The following is a 16724-nucleotide window of genomic DNA, read 5'->3' on the forward strand; positions in this document are numbered from 1 at the left end:
TCAAACAGTCAGGGCAGGCAGGGACAGGTAGGACTAATAAATTAAACTGCATTTATTTCAATGCAAGGGGCCTAAGAGAGAAGGCAGATGAACTCAGGGCATGGTTAGGAACATGGGACTGGGATATCATAGCAATTACAGAAACATGGCTCAGGGATGGGCAGGACTGGCAGCTTAATGTTTCAGGATACAAATGCTACTGGAAGGATAGAAAGGGAGGCAAGAGAGGAGGGGGAGTAGCATTTTTGATAAGGGATAGCATTACAGCTGTGCTGAGGGAGGATATTCTTGGAAATACATCCAGGGAAGTTATTTGGGTGGAACAGAGAAATAGGAAAGGGATGATCATTTTATTGGGATAGTATTTAAGACCCCCTAATAGTCAGAGGGAAATGAAAAAACAAACTTGCAAGGAGATCTCAGCTATCTGTAAGAATAATTGGGTGGTTATGGTAGGGGATTTTAACTTTCCAAACATAGACTAGGACTGCCATAATGTTAAGGGTTTAGATCAAGAGGAATTTGTTAAGTGTGTACAAGACAATTTTCTGATTCAGTATGTGGATGTACATACTAGAGAAAGTGCAAAACTTGCCCTACTCTTGGGAAATAAGGTAGGGCAGATGACTGAGGTGTCAGTGGGGGAGCATATTGGGGCCAGTGACCATAATTCTATTCGTTTTAAAATAGTGATGGAAAAGGATAGACAGATGTAAAAGTTGAAGTTCTAAATTGGAGAAAGGCCAATTTTGACAGTATTAGGCAAGAACTTTTGAAAGCTGATTGGAGGCAGACCGACGCAGTTAAAGGGACGGCTGGAAAATGGGAAGCCTTCAGAAGTGAGATAACAAGAATCCAGGGAAAGTATATTCCTGTCAGGGTGAAAGGGAAGGCTGGTAACTATAGGGGATGCTGGATGACTAAAGAAATTGAGGGTTTGGTTAAAAAAAAAGAAGAAAGCATATGTCAGGTATAGACAGGATAGATCAAGTGAATCCTTAGAAGAGTATAAAGAAGATGGAGTATACTTAAGAGGGAAATCAGGAGGGCAAAACGGGAACATGAGATAGCTTTGGCAAATAGAATTAAGGAGAATCCAAGGGGTTTTACAAATATATTAAGGACAAAAGGGTAACTAGGGAGAGAATAGGGCCCCTCAAAGATCAGCAAGGTGGCCTTTGTGTGGAGCCAGAGAAAATGGGGGAGATACTAAATGAATATTTTGCATCAGTATTTACTGTGGCAAAGGATATGGAAGATATAGATTTTAGGAAATAGATGGTGACATCTTGAAAAATGTCCAGATTACAGAGGAGGAAGTGCTGGATGTCTTGAAACGGTTAAAAGTGGAAAGCTAGAGAAGTGATTGCTGGGCCTCTTGCTGAGATATTTGTATCATCGATAGTCACAGGTGAGGTGCTGGAAGACTGGAGGTTGGCAAATGTGGTGCCATTGTTTAAGAAGGGTGGTAAAGATAAGCCAGAGAACTATAGACCGGTGAGCCTGACCTCGGTGGTGGGCAAGTTGTTGGAGGGAATCCTGAGGGACAGAATGTACATATATTTGGAAATGCAAGTTCTGATTCAGGATAGTCATCATGGCTTCATGCGTGGGAAATCATGTCTCACAAACTTGATAGAATTTTTTTGGAAAAAGTAACAAAGAGGATTGATGAGGGCAGAGCAGTAGATGTGATCTATATGGACTTCAGTAAGGTGTTCAACAAGGTTCCCCATGGGAGACTGATTAGCAAGGTTAGATCTCATGGAATACAGGGAGAACTAGCCATTTGGATACAGAACTGGCTCAAAGGTAGAAGACAGAGGGTGGTGGTGGAGGGTTATTTTTCAGACTGGAGGCCTGTGACCAGTGGAGTGCCACAAGGATCAGTGCTGGGCCCTCTACTTTTTGTCATTTACATAAATGATTTGGATGCGAGCATAAGAGGTACAGTTAATAAGTTTGCAGATGACACCAAATTGGAGGTGTATTGGACAGTGAAGAGGGTTACCTCAGATTACAACAGGATCTTGACCAGATGGGCCAATGGGCTGAGAAGTGGCAGATGAAGTTTAATTCAGATAAATGCGAGGTGGCTGCATTTTGGGAAAGGAAATCTTAGCAGGGCTTATACACTTAATGATGAGGTCCGAGGGAGTGTTGCTGAACAAAGACACCTTGGAGTGCAGGTTCATAGCTCCTTGAAAGTGGAGTCGCAGGTAGATAGGATAGTGAAGAAGGCGTTTGGTATGCTTTCCTTTATTGGTCAGAGTATTGAGTACAGGAGTTGGGAGGTCACGTTGCGGCTGTACAGGACATTGGTTAGGCCACTGTTGGAATATTGTGTGCTATTCTGGTCTCCTTCCTATCGGAAAGATGTTGTGAAACTTGAAAGGGTTCAGATAAAATTTACAAGGATGTTGCTAGGGTTGGAGGATCTGAGCTACAGGGAGAGGCTGAACAGGCTGGGGCTGTTTTCCCTGGAGCGTTGGAGGCTGAGGGGTGACCTTATAGAGGTTTACAAAATCATGAGGGGCATGGATAGGATAAATAGACAAAGTCTTTTTGCAGGGGTTGTGGAGTCCAGAACTAGAGGGCAAAGGTTGAGAGTGAGAGGGGAAAGATATGAAAGAGACCTAAAGGGCAACTTTTTCACACAGAGGGTGGTATGTGTATGGAATGAGCTGCCAGAGGATGTGGTGGAGGCTGATACAATTGCAACATTTAAGAGGCATTTGGATGGGTATATGAATAGGAAGGGTTTGGAGGGATATGGGCCAGGTGCTGGCAGGTGGGACTAGATTGGGTTGGGATATCTGGTCAGCATGGACGGGTTGGACCGAAGGGTCTGTTTCCATGCTGTACATCTTATGACTCTATGACTCTAACTTGTCAATGCCGACCAGATATCCCAACCTAATCTAGTCCCACCTGCCAGCACCCGACCCATATCCCTCTAAACCCTTCCTATTTATATACCCATCCAGATGCCTTTTAAATGTTGCAATTGTACTTGCTTCCACCACTTCCTCTAGCAACTATCTTTTGGTATCCATCTTTAATAATAGGTGATCCATCTATATTGTTATGGGGATCTTTCCTGTGCTCCGCAGGTTCCCTTAAGACTTTTGCTAATTTGTTTTGGCACAAATGGTCCCTTGAGGACATTTGTTCTCATTACCTGACACTCATGGGGTTTTCCGTAGCTCAAACCTTCTGTAGGAAGGTGGACGCTTTGGTACATTTGACTGTAATGACAACCCTATAACATTGGGGTCCAGTGCGCTTTGTGGTTTTGGCTGACCGTACTGTCTTTTATCCGAGCATTCAGCAAAAGTTGCCTGGGGTGTGCTGTATCAGATGGTTGGATGGGGTGGGGGACGGTGGGGGGGTGGTGGGGGAGGGGGTTCAGGCTGCTAATATAGACTAAATGCTGTACCAGCCAGTACATGGCTGGCAAGTGCTTCTCACATGTAAAGATGCATGCTCTACTGGTGAAAATGTCCAGGAGGTATTGGCTATCAATCTCAGTTTATTGTGTTGTAATAGATTCATAGAGTTCTGGATATAAGTTTGCTCGCTGAGCTGGAAGGTTCATTTTCTAATGTTTCATCACCATACTGGGTAACATCATCAGTGAGCCTCTGAAGCCCTCTCTCCTCCTTTAGCCAGCCTCTGATAAATTATTGACAGAGAATTGTGAAAACCTGAGTCCATGTGTGCTACTGGTCCTAAAATGTGGAGGTGAATTTATTTAGCAGTGTTGGTAGAGGGGTATGCACCAACGTCCGTTACTAATGTCCAGTACAGTGAAATATTTTGCCTGTGGAGCTTGCTTCATAATGGTTTTAGGGCAAGTCTCTATTGTTGATGCCATCATTGAGATAGTTTAATTTAGATCCCTGTATTCAATAGTGCGCTGCTAAGAGGCCTCATGTTTCATAAGCAGCCATTTTGATTAGGTATTGGTAGACGCTACAGGATGTAAAACTCCTTGTTTTAACAAAATGCTAATGACCTTGGCCAACTCCCCCTCTGCCTGTTTGGACTAATTGTATTGTCTTTGTGGCTTTGTGTCCGATCTGTCTATCACTACCTCACCCTCTGTACAACTGCAGTCATGTGTGTGACAGGTGAACACATTCTTGTGCTCTGTGAGATTAGCCTGTGCCACTGGATCCTCAGTCATATCTGTGGGTCTCATCCACAATTCCCCCATGGTACACATTCTCTGTGAAAATGCTCCTGTCGCAATCTCCACCGGGGCTTCATCAAGCTTGGGGGCATTTACCAAATAAAACAACTAGGAGGTCAACATAGAAGTTATGTTTCCTCATAAAGTATGAGCCTAAACTTTGCTTGGTGTTCATATGGAGATTAACCAGCTCTGCTGGGTGATGGCAGACTAAGTCTCACGGTTTAAGTTCAATAGGTTCTGTCTCCGCCCCCTCCTGTAGGTGAACTGTAGTCTTTTTCTTGTGATGGCAGCTGCTGCCTCAGATGTCCTTGCTGCGGATCCCTATCTCTCACAGCGGGATAGGCATATGGCTGTGAAAGTAACTGCCCTTGTTTCAGTCACATCCTTCAATCCTCCACATGAGAATAAGGTTTGGGGCTTTTACTGGGTGTGTGATTGCCTTGCCCAATTTGGGGTGCTTGGATTCATGAGCCACTTTCTCTAAAGTCCTCCTTATCACCCATTGTTCTGTGTGGGCGTTGTCTGTGGGATCAAAATTTTCACAAGCTTTCTTTGCTGTCTCAATTCCTGTGAACCAAGTGTTCAGGTCCAATTTCTCCTGTTTTATGGTGTCAGCACAGTCACTGAAGACTCCTGTGATCTATGTCCAAGGTGCCTAGCAAATGTAATTCGTGCTCTTCCTTTATTTGCTGACACTTATTTGATCCCTCCATGGGGTGTCTCCTATTACATCCTAAAGGGGCTAGGATTGTTGTTTCCATGGTCTGCATTTCCCTTCTCCCCACATTCTGAAGGTTGGGTGAGGCAGAATGGATCACGGAGATCAGACGTATTAACATTAATATTATCTCCTCAACATCATTGAGCCGTGAGAACGGGTTGTTGGTGGGTGCTGTTGGTAAACATAGGGGTTAGCTATGGGCTCAAATACAGGGATTCCTTTTGCTATTTCTACCAATTGCACTACTGTAAACAAGGCTGTAAGTAATTGAATTATTGTTCTGGATGTCCTGATGGGTTGCGGTCGGTGGCTTCATTGGAACAGGGTAACATCCTGGAGGTACTAAAGGATCTATTGCTTCTGGAAAGGGAGATTGGGGTCCCAAATCTTCGCTACAATCAGTGTATCCATGGGCATGTCTTCCATTTCCTCTCAATCTAATTACTATCTGATTCTATTGTCCCATTATCATTTCCTTCTGCACAGAAAATTGGAACTTTAAGTTTTAATCTTGCACTGACATTATAAATGGTCCATAGCATGAGCACTGTTTTCTTTGCCTGCCTGAACTACGACTGGAGGAAGACCACCTCATCTTCTGCCTTGGGACCCTCCAACCACACAGAATCAATGTTGATTTCACCAGTTTCCTCAGCTTCCCTCCTCCCACCTCATTCCAGATCCAACCCTCCAACTCGGCACCACCCTCTTGACCAGTCATACCTGTCCATCTTCCTTCCCACCGATCTGCTCCACCATCCACTCCAACCTATGATCATCACCCCCATTAGGAATATCTATCGCATTCCTAGTTACCTTCTCCTGAGCCCCATATCACTCCCATTTATATCTCAGCCCCCATGGACCCCCCTCCCAACACATACATTCCTGATGAAGAGCATATGCCCAAAACGTTGACTCTCCTGCTCCTCAGATGCTGCCTGAGTTGCTGTGTTTTTCTGGTGCCACACTTTTTGACTCCGATCTCCAGCATCTGCAGTCCTCACTTTCTCCCTGACTGGAAGGAAAAATATGAGTGAATGACATTAGGGTTTGATTCATGACCATCAGCCAACAAATTTAAAGTTAAAAATCTCACAAAACCAGGTTATAGTCCAACAGGTTTATTTGGAAGCACTAGCTTTCGGAGATCTGCCACCTGATGAAGCAGCAGCACTTTGAAAGCACGTGCTTCCAAATACACCTGTTGGACTATAATCTGGTGTTGTGAAATTTTTAACTTTGTACACCCCAGCCCAAAACCGGCTCCTCCATATCATAACAAATTTAAAGACCACCCCATTATTTGTAATTCCAAAAAGCAGTAGATTCACATTGCAGGTATTAACCTAAAATTTTCTGGGTTAGCTGAAATTAAATTTAATGAAATAGAACAAAGAAAATTTACAGCCCAGGAACAGGCCCTTCGGCCCTTCAAGCCTGAGCTGATGCAAAGGAAAAGACATGTGAAGCTTGATGACGATCTACTGATTAGAAAGGTCACTCAGTTCATATGTTTCTGTGTTTTGCTGAAGCAATGTGCGTGTTTAGATTAAGTATTGCATATCTGCAATAATGGACTGAACTGTCACAGTTTGTGACAGGAACTTCAGTAACTCTGAAAATTGGACTCTTGTTCAAAGACAGGCATGAATTAGGTGTGATAATGTGAACTTAATATCAATTACTAGAGACAGATTATCAAATTGTGTTCTTTAAATATTCTGCATGTGATTAAATGACATGGAGGTGGTAATAGCATGAGCAAGGAAAGCCTGTCATCCAAGTTCATTAAGATCAAGTGATAAGCCCCTTTTCAGGAAGTGAAAAGCAAGTCATAGTGAACATTTAATTAAACTAGCTGTGGAAAAATGGTATGTTTATGGTGTTGGCCAGTAGTCAAGCTGATCACTTGCTGGAAACTCTTGCATTTTGGCCCCTTGCATCTTCAGTTGTACCTGAAATGGTCACAGCACTTCTGTCTTGCTGTACTGCTTAGCACAGCACAAACACAGACAGCTTGTCATTGTTGTCAGCAGTGATTAGTCAAGGAGGTGGGCATGTTGTTGTATACTGTGGGATGTCAATTCACACAGCATGTGCCAGCAGTCTGTGCAGCAAACACACAGCATTTGCATCAGCCAAATGGCCATGTCTCAAAGTGAGTAAAAAATGAGGTCTGCAGATGCTGGAGATCACAGCTGCAAATGTGTTGCTAGTCAAAGCACAGCAGGCCAGGCAGCATCTCAGGAATAGAGAATTCGACGTTTCAAGCATAAGCCCTTCATCAGGAATAAGAGAGAGTAGCCAAGCAGGCTAAGATAAAAGGTAGGGAGGAGGGACTAGGGGGAGGGGCGATGGAGGTGGGATAGGTGGAAGGAGGTCAAGGTGAGGGTGATAGGCCGGAGTGGGGTGGGGGCGGAGAGGTCATGAAGAGGATTGCAGGTTAGGAGGGCGGTGCTGAGTTGAGGGAACCGACTGAGACAAGGTGGGGGGAGGGGAAATGAGGAAACTGGAGAAATCTGAATTCATACCTTGTGGTTGGAGGGTTCCCAGGCGGAAGATGAGGCGCTCCTCCTCCAGCCATCGTGTTGTTATGTTCTGCCGGTGGAGGAGTCCAAGGACCTGCATGTCCTCGGTGGAGTGGGATGGAGAGTTAAAGTGTTGAGCCACGGGGTGATTGGGTTGGTTGGTTCGGGCGGCCCGGAGGTGTTCTCTGAAGCATTCCGCAAGTAAGCGGCCTGTCTCAAAGTGAGCTGTCTTCAGTGAATTCAAGTGGGGCTGCTGTCTGTCAGGTAGCCCTGGTACAGTAAGTAAAGGCCATTGTATGATCACAGTCCAGGGGACTGGGCATGGTCAGTCATTCACTGGAACAGTCATGGTCAAGGGGTTCATCTCACTATATTCTAGGGGGTGATCTGTGGTCAGTCTGGCAATGAGGGGTTTTGCAGTAAGTCAGTTGGGGAATTGTAGCAGTCATTTAGAGGTCTGGTCAATCATCGGCAATGATTCTCCATCCAAAGTGATCAGTGGAGTGAGCTTCAGTCAGTCCTAGAGGTCAGCAGAATGAAAGTCAGGATTGTAATCACAGGAGACAGTTTGTTAGGGGAGTGTAAAATCTCAATACTGAGAATTAGTAGCAGTAATCTGTGAAGCAAAGGGTTGTGAAGGTGTGAAGTTTGGCATATAAATAGGAAGGCAATGTTGCGGATATGGGACACTGAGGGTGAGGAAGGCTTATTGACTATCATAGCCAGCATAGTCTCGGTGGAGGGACTGTAGAGAACATTGCTGTGCATGACTGAACTGTAGGGCTAGAGCTTGGGGGAAGGATAAAAGTTGCATGAATGATTACAAGTGGTATGTGGGAACATGTGGGGAATTGTGATGAGTCTCCAAGGAGTTCCAGGAAGAAAGGGATATGACCCAGCAGAGCCTGTGAGTCACTGTGTCAAGAGCATATTACGTTGCCTTTCATCATCAATCTGGGAGGAGATGGGTTCACTACTCACAAGCCCTTACAATCTCCTATTGTCCCTTTTTGACATGACTGGGGCCACATTTTCAAAGTCTGCATCAGGTACCCATGATGCAAATATCAGTGGGAACTTTCATGTCCCTGTTATGTTTGCGTGACCAAGAGCATACATGAATGCTTACTATGGGACAAGGAGCATCCTCTGCAACTACAGCTGATGTCTCCAGTACACAACCTCTGACTGGAGCAGAATATTAATACAATGCAGCATGCTCTTCAACCAGAGCCACAATGGATCAGATGATTGGTCTGCTGAAAGTGAGGTTCCAGTGCTTGGATTGGTCTGAGGGCGAGAGGGGACAGTGCTTACTGTAAAGACTAGTCAATCTTGAGTTTCAGCTGAATGCATGTTGAGGGGATAATAGTAGATATTGGTTGGCGATCTCCCCAACTTCATTGGCAGTCAATGTTAATGTTTGCTACATAACCTCAGCATGCTGTGCTGTACACCATGAAGCAGGCAACGAGGGATATGATGGGCAATGAGCTGGGACTGTTGCTGGAGTCTTCTGAGGATGAGGATGTTGAGCAAGAGGACCATCACCTTTTGCATGATCAAGTGCAGCAGCTTTAAATGTTATAAATCAGGCAGAAGCTTATCAATAGCCACCTCCAGTATATGAGAGCTGGGTGCATTGTTTGTTCGTTGAGTATAAAATTATTGGTACTTGAAAGGAATGAAGTCTATTTCTGTTTGTATTCTGAAGGCTTTGAAGGCTTTCCTGTATGCGATGATTGAACAACGATAGGATGCTGGGATAAACTGGGCCTTGAGGAAAGAGTTGCTGAGATTTAGACACAATTGTAAGATGGGATATGGATGAGGAGCAATGTGCACTGGAGAAAGAGGATCGAGGAGCAGTGATTCCTGACAAGCTGAAAGAATCATCTTGTTGAGCCCTGGGATAGGACCATTGAACTGCCTTCCTAGTCTTTCCCTCCAACCTTAACAGCCGTGTCCATTTTAATGCGTGTGTGTGTGTGTGTGTGTGTGTGTGTGTGTGTGTGTGTGTGTGTGTGTGTGTGTGTGTGTGTGTGAGGATGATTTATAAGGGGCTTTAGAGCCCTAACAAATATGATATTAATAGTTCATAAATGTTTACCTGAAGTTAGAATCTATTAATTTGGAATAAATAATCTTGTTATGTACAGGGACCTGATTCATTATTTCTGTCACTTGGGTCTAAATACAGTTAAATTGAAGAACTTTGTGCACTTTTATAAATCTTTAACTTTTGTGATGACTCTGGGAAGAGCAGAGCTGAGGTGTAAATACAAACTTGAACAATTACCTTTCCAGTTCACTTGTAGCAAGACTCAATGGAGGCTTCTGACTGTCACATAAGTTGGTGATGGGTTTCTGAAGTTTACAGGGAAACCTCCACATTTGGTGCAAGTTAGGATACCCAAAATGAAAAGCTCATTGTCTACTGATAAGTATTTAAAGAAAAAAAACACATTGCCTTTATAATGAGAGAGAAGGGAAAACTCTAAGCACATGGCAGACAATTTATTATTCAACCTGCAGTATGTTTTCTTTCCCTTAAATGCATCGAACTGGAGAAGCCCAGTTCTAAAATTAAAACGTTTAAAACTGTCAAGGGATCTGTACTATTTTGTTGTTAACCATAGTGATGTCCAAAAATCTTTCATAGGGATTAGAATTTTCCATTGGCAAGCACCCAGTTCTACTGGATGGTTTCAGAATATGATTTTAACTGCAAATAATATTAACTTCATCATTTGGGTGTGTCTAGCTGTGCTTTACATTGAGTACATTAGACTAAGTGGCTTCAGGGATTGGACCAGTCAGGATGTTTTACATAATATATTTATATGTAGCCAAGTTAATTTATGATGCCACTGGACTATTTATATGGTGTCTAAAAAAAAGGACATGAAACTTCACATTCGTGGCAGGAAGAAGTGAGAACATCAAAAGAAAGTCAAGCAATCTGAATGAATTACCTTCAATATCACTCAGGACAAACAGTAATATACAAGCTTGGAGCTAAAAAGGCTGCTCATAGTTAAGTTACTTGGGCTGGGCTCCCACTTTCTGAAATCTGATGATAATGATTGTAAGCCAGCTTTCTTTGTTTGAATATTTCCAATTATCAAACATATTTCTGTGTACAGGACTTTTTCTCATACATTTTTTGAATTGCCAAGGTGCACGCTACAGCTTCTCCAATTTATGACCACTTATGTTCCTTATCACATGGAAAGTCCCAAGTCAAGTGAGGAACCTGTTAAACTTTATTGGGCAAGATGGTGCTGGCCAAAACAGGGATGGGTAGGGGGAATGTCTCCTTTCTGTGGGAAGAGTGGGTATCCTGTGTCCACCAGAGGCATCATCCCAAGTCATACCCCTTATTTAACCCTCCTCCTCTGGCCTCTGCAACCTGGCCATCTCCCTCAGTTCCCTCATTGGTGCTGACTTACTTGGTCTCATGAACACTCCAGACCTAGTTTCAGTGTGGCTTCCATAACCTCGTCCTCTTCCGGTTCTGTTCGTAGCCTCAGAAGTGACTGCATCCAAATCTGATGCTGGCCATCAGATTGTTGAGTTGCTCTCTAACAGGAATCTTTCTTCTTAGTTGATGGCAGAGGTTTTGCCCTGAGCCAATTAATGCTCCACAGAGCATACCACGGCTTCAGGGCTCCCAGCCTCTTCTTGGATGGGCTTCTGACTGACCTTTCAGCTGAAAGACAGAGGAAACAGGATGTCCTCCAAAACATATCCCCAAGTGTTCCCACTTCCCAGCAACTTATGGACATATTTTCAAAATCGGTTCAAAATTCACCTAAGTGTCACAGCCTATTTTTATAGGAAGTTCCTTGTGTTAGAGAAACAAATACTTCAGATTTATGTGGATCCTTTTGGGATCTCAATACATTGAAAAGAACATCATCAGACTCTGAAATACCTTTGAAGTTATCATGTAGGAAACGTGGCCTCAATTGGTGCACAGTAAGCTCTCTCACACACAAATGTGATAATGATTAGATAACCTGCCTTTTTCCTAATGCTGATTGACGAATACATATTGGCCCAAAGGGTGAGTATAACTCCTTGTACTTCATCAAAGTAGTGCCATTGACATCTTCCTGAGGGAGAAAATAGTGCCTTGCAGTTTATCATCTCAGCTGGAAAATGGCACCTCCAACAGTGCAGAGCTCTCTCTCAACATATGCAATTGTTGTTGAAAATTCTTAAAGAGAACTGGAGACTGTGGTTAATTATTACTAACTAAAGGCTATTATTTTAGCTATTTGTAGAAAAATAAGCTCTAAGTGTGTTACCAAATCTGGAGGAACCCATCGCAAAACAATAGCAATGAATTTGTTTTCACCAATCATAGATTTATGTGAAAGGCTTCACATATTTAAGTTGTAGGAACATTCCACACCCCATGATGCATTTACCTAAAATACAATGTTTCTTCTGTAAGTATAAATGCAGCTGCATTTATGGGTGTTAGTGGTGGAACTTTCTGAATTTCTATGTCATAAAGGTTGACAATTTACTTCACACAATATTAGCTTCTCTCTTTCTAATCTAGGCCTGTTATGGAAAATATCCCAATTGTCCCTAGTTTTTCTTTCAGCTTAACTGATCCATTTATAAATGTCAATGCAATATAATTGATTAAAAACAAAGTGCCGGAAAAGCTCTGTCAGTCTGGCAATATTTGTTGGGGGAGAAATGGAATTCATGTTTCAGTCCAATATGACTCTGGAACTGAAAGGGGCTGGACAAATGATAGATTTCATCCTGTTAAAAAAGGAGAGCATGTATAATATATGAGAAGATATTCACAACAGAAAGCAAAGGAAATGCACACAGTGGCATGGAAAACGTTTAGCTGAAGAGTATGTGTTAATGGTGGATGTAAATATCAGCTTTGCTGAGAGTAAACCCTTACAAACAAGACACCAGGTGAAGGATGGGTGGGGAAGGGGACACAGTTCCTACTCTGAAGTTGTTGAACCAATGTTGAGTCCTGAAGACTGTAAAGTGCCAAAACTTAAAATAAGATACTGTTCCTCCAGTTCACAGTAGGCTTTACAGAAAGGTGAGCAGGATAGTGTATTGAAATTGCAAGCTAGAGGAAGGTCAAAATTATCCTTGCAGACAGAGTGGAGGTATTCCATAAAGCAGTTCCCTAATCTGTAGCATTAATGGAGAGGAGATCCATTCAGCCCTCCTGTCTCCCCATCAGACTCCTTCTGGCCTCTGCTGAGAAACTTTCCAAGGAACCCCACTGGCTCCTACACACATAGAATGAAGTGGATTCAGCTTTTACGGGTCCGAAGAAGGTCTTGTCCACCATTTGAAAGGTAGGGAGCTCCCTGCATTTCCTTTGTCAGACCTACTGGAATCAAGTTCACATCAGGCAATTTAATGGCCACCTTTGGGTCTTTCCCATGATTGAGGGTCTTGGCAAGAAAAGGTCCATTCAATCATAATGCTGCCAGCGCAAGAGCAGGAGCGGCTGGTAGCAAAGCACCCACCAGAAGTTGAGGATTATAGTTGGAATCCCTCCCCGTTCAGGTCAAAGGTGAGAAGACTGAATACTGGTTGCAGGATGGGGTCAAGTTTGTATGAAGGGAGGTTTGAAGGAAAGGAAAGAATGGATTTCAATGGCGATCATTTGCCTACAATCAGGTCTTCATTTGTGCACAGAACCCTCTCCCCACATGGAAAGCTGCTGGCAAATCCAATGGTGCAACCTTTTCAATGGTATGAGCAAACTACATCACTTCTGTTTAAAACCTGAGGCATCACTAATATGTGGTGGGTTCAGAGATAATGGGAGTCAATTGCTCATCAATAAGCATAATCACATCATAATTCACTCTAGATTCTGGGATTCACATGTCTACCTTCTACCATCCTACTTTTTTTGGGGAAGGTTTTGCCACCAGATGGAGATTGAAGCAAAGTCTCACTCACGATTAATTGGGTCTGGCCGCCATGTTTCTTTCTGTATTAAATCCAATCCACTATTCCTATTGGCTTCAGGTGAGATTCCAGTTTAGATATGTCATCCTAGGAATTAAAACACCCTGTACATCCAATACCTGCTCTACTCCTTACACTTGAGATTTCTGTCCCACATTAAAACCATTCGTTTACAATCAGTGATGAAGCAGTCAAGTTTTCTTGGAGACTGAACATACCACGGTCAATAGCAAAGAGCAACATAAATCAAGTGAGCTTAATTATAGCCCATCCATGCAATATACCCACTTCTGTAAAATTATCTGCTGCCAGAATTTTCAGGCTTATATTTGTTTTTAAAGCACTCACAATCTTCTGAGGTGTACTAAAATGCAGGTCAATTTTTCACAAATCTTTTTATTAAGAGAACTGAGCCCGAGGAATATATGATTCAACATCAATTCTGGAAAGTGTTTTCATCAAAAACACTCACAGAATGCTCTCCCTGTTATTATCTGGATTGTTTATGTTTTAACTTCTACTTCTCCTCTGAAGCAGCTGTTTATTTTTGTAAAATACATTTGTTCCAATAAAACCATCGTAGTAAACATACATATTAAAATGGTTAAAATTATGCTGCTGCTTCAATATTATTATTGCTTTTTAGTTTCCTGTTAAAATAACTTTTAGATATATATTCTGGTCTCCCACAAGAAGAATGTTGTTAAACTTGAAAGGATAAAAAAATACAAGATGGCAGCAGAGTAACAGGGCAGAGTGTGGGCTCCTCAGTCCAGGACAGCAGAGCTCACCAACTACATTCCCCTTACTTTCTGTTCTCGTTCTATGTTTTTGTTTTGTATTTCCATTGATAATGGTACTTTACCATTTTTAAATGAATTTAGCGCAAAGTGTCATCTCTTGGGCGAGGCCCAGTGACAAGATGGCTTCCAGCAGCCCAGAATGGAGTACAGACCTGGCCCCTGGTGGTGCAGTCTCCCAGTGTGGTGTTAGTCTCCATGAAGGGCGATCAAGTGCTGGAGTGGAGGTCTTTGGTGGTCTCCAGCTATTCCAGCGGCCAAGTGTGGTGGTCTAGTCCAAGCATGATGGTCTAGTCTCAGTGTGTCGTCTAGTCTCAGTGTGATCTAGTCTCAGCATGATGGTCCAGACCTAGCGTGGTGGTCTAGTCCCAGCATGGTGGTCTAGTCCCAGCGTGGTGGTCTAGTCCCAGTGTGGTGGTCTAGTCCCAGTGTGGTGATCTGATGTCTCATCGTGATGGTCTAGTCCCAACATGGTGGCTTAGTTCCAGCGTGGTGGTCTAGTCCCAGCGTTGTGATCTAGTCTCAGTGAGGTGCTCTAGTCCCTGTGTGGTGGTCTAGTCCCAACATGGTGGTCTACTTCCAGTGTGGTTGTCTAATCCTAGTGTTGTTGTCTAGTCCCAGCATGTGATCTAGTCCCAGTGTGGTGGTCTAGCGCCAGTGTGGTGGTCTAGTCCCAACGTGGTGGTCTACTCCCAGTGTGGTGGTCTAATTCCAATGTTGTTGACTACTCCCAGCATGGTGATCTAGTCCCAGTGTGGTGATCTAGTCCCAGTGTGGTGGTCTAGTCCCAGTGTGGTGGTCTGATCCCAGTGTTGTTGTCTAGTCCCAGCATAGTGATCTAGTCTCATTTTGGGGATCTAGTCTCATTTTGGTGATCTAGTCCCAGCATGGTGGTCTAGTCTCATTTTGGGGATCTAGTCCCAGCATGGTGGTCTAGTCTCATTTTGGTGATCTAGTCCCAGCATGGTGGTCTAGTCTCAATATGGTGGTCTGTTCTCAGCTAGTGGTCTACCTCCCAGTGTGATTGTCTAATCCCAGCATGGTGATTTAGTCCCAGCGTGGTGGTCTAGTCCCAGCATGGTGATTTAGTCCCAGCGTGGTGGTCTAGTCTAAGCGTAGTGGTCTAGTCTCAGCGTGGTGGTCTAGTTTCAGCATGGTGGTCTAGTCTCAGCATGGTGGTCTAGTCCCATCATGATGGTCTAGTCTCATTGTGGTGGTCTAGTCCCAGCGTGGTGGTCTAGTCTCATTGTGGTGGTCTAGTCCTTGCATGGTGGTCTGGTCTCATTGTGGTGGTCTAGTCCCAGCGTGGTGGTCTAGTCCCAGCGTGGTGGTCTAGTCTCAGCGTGGTGGTCAAGTCCCAGCGTGGTGGTCTAGTCCCAGAGTGGTGGTCTATATAGAACATAGAACATTACAGCACAGTACAGGCCCTCGATGTTGCGTCGACCTGTCATACCAATCTGAAGCCCATCTAACCTACACTATTCCATGTATGTCCATATGCTTGTCAAATGCCGACTTAAATGTACTTAAAGTTGGTGAATCTACTACCGTTGCAGGCAAAGCATTCCATATCCTTACTACTCTCTGAGTAAAGAAACTACCTCTGACATCTGTCCTATATCTATCATCCCTCAATTTAAAGCTATGCCTCCTCATGCTCGCCGTCACCATACTTGGAAAAAGGCTCTCCCTGTCCACCCTACCTAACCCTCTGATTATCTTATATGTCTCTATTAAGTCTCCTCTCTAATGAAAACAGCCTCAAGTCCTTCAGCCTTTCCTGGTAAGACCTTCCCTCCATACCAGACAACATCCTAGTAAATCTCCTCTGCACTCTTTCCAAAGGTTGTACATCCTTCTTATAATGTGGTGACCAGAACTGTACACAATATTCCCAAGTGCGGCCGCACCAGAGTTTTGTACAGCTGTAGCATAACATCATGATTCCAGACCTCGATCCCTCTATTCATAAAAGCTAAAACACTCTGTGCCTTCTTAACAACCCTCTCAACCTGGGTGGCAACTTTCAAAGATCTGTGTACCTGGACACCGAGATCTCTCTGCTCATTTGCACTACCAATAATCTTACCATTAGCCCAGTACTTTGCATTCCGGTTACTCTGACCACAGTGAATCACCTCACACTTGTCTGCATTAAACTCCATTTGCCATCTCTCAGCCCAGCTCTGCGGCTGTCTGTATGTCTCTCTGTAACTTACAACATCCTTCGTCACTATCCACAACTCCATCGACCTTAGTGACGTCTGCAATTTACTAACACACCCTTCCATGCCCTCATCCAGATCATTTATAAAAATGACAAACAGCAGTGGATGCAACACCGACCCTTGCGGTACACCAGTAGTAACTGAACTCCAGGATGAACATTTCCCATCAACCACCACCCTCGGTCTTCTTTCAGCAAGCCAATTACCGATCCAACCTGCTATATCTCCCACAATCCCATTCCTCCGTATTTTGTATAATAGCCTACTGTG

Source organism: Hemiscyllium ocellatum, chromosome 3, assembly GCF_020745735.1.
Source record: "Hemiscyllium ocellatum isolate sHemOce1 chromosome 3, sHemOce1.pat.X.cur, whole genome shotgun sequence".
Classification (NCBI taxonomy): domain Eukaryota; kingdom Metazoa; phylum Chordata; class Chondrichthyes; order Orectolobiformes; family Hemiscylliidae; genus Hemiscyllium; species Hemiscyllium ocellatum.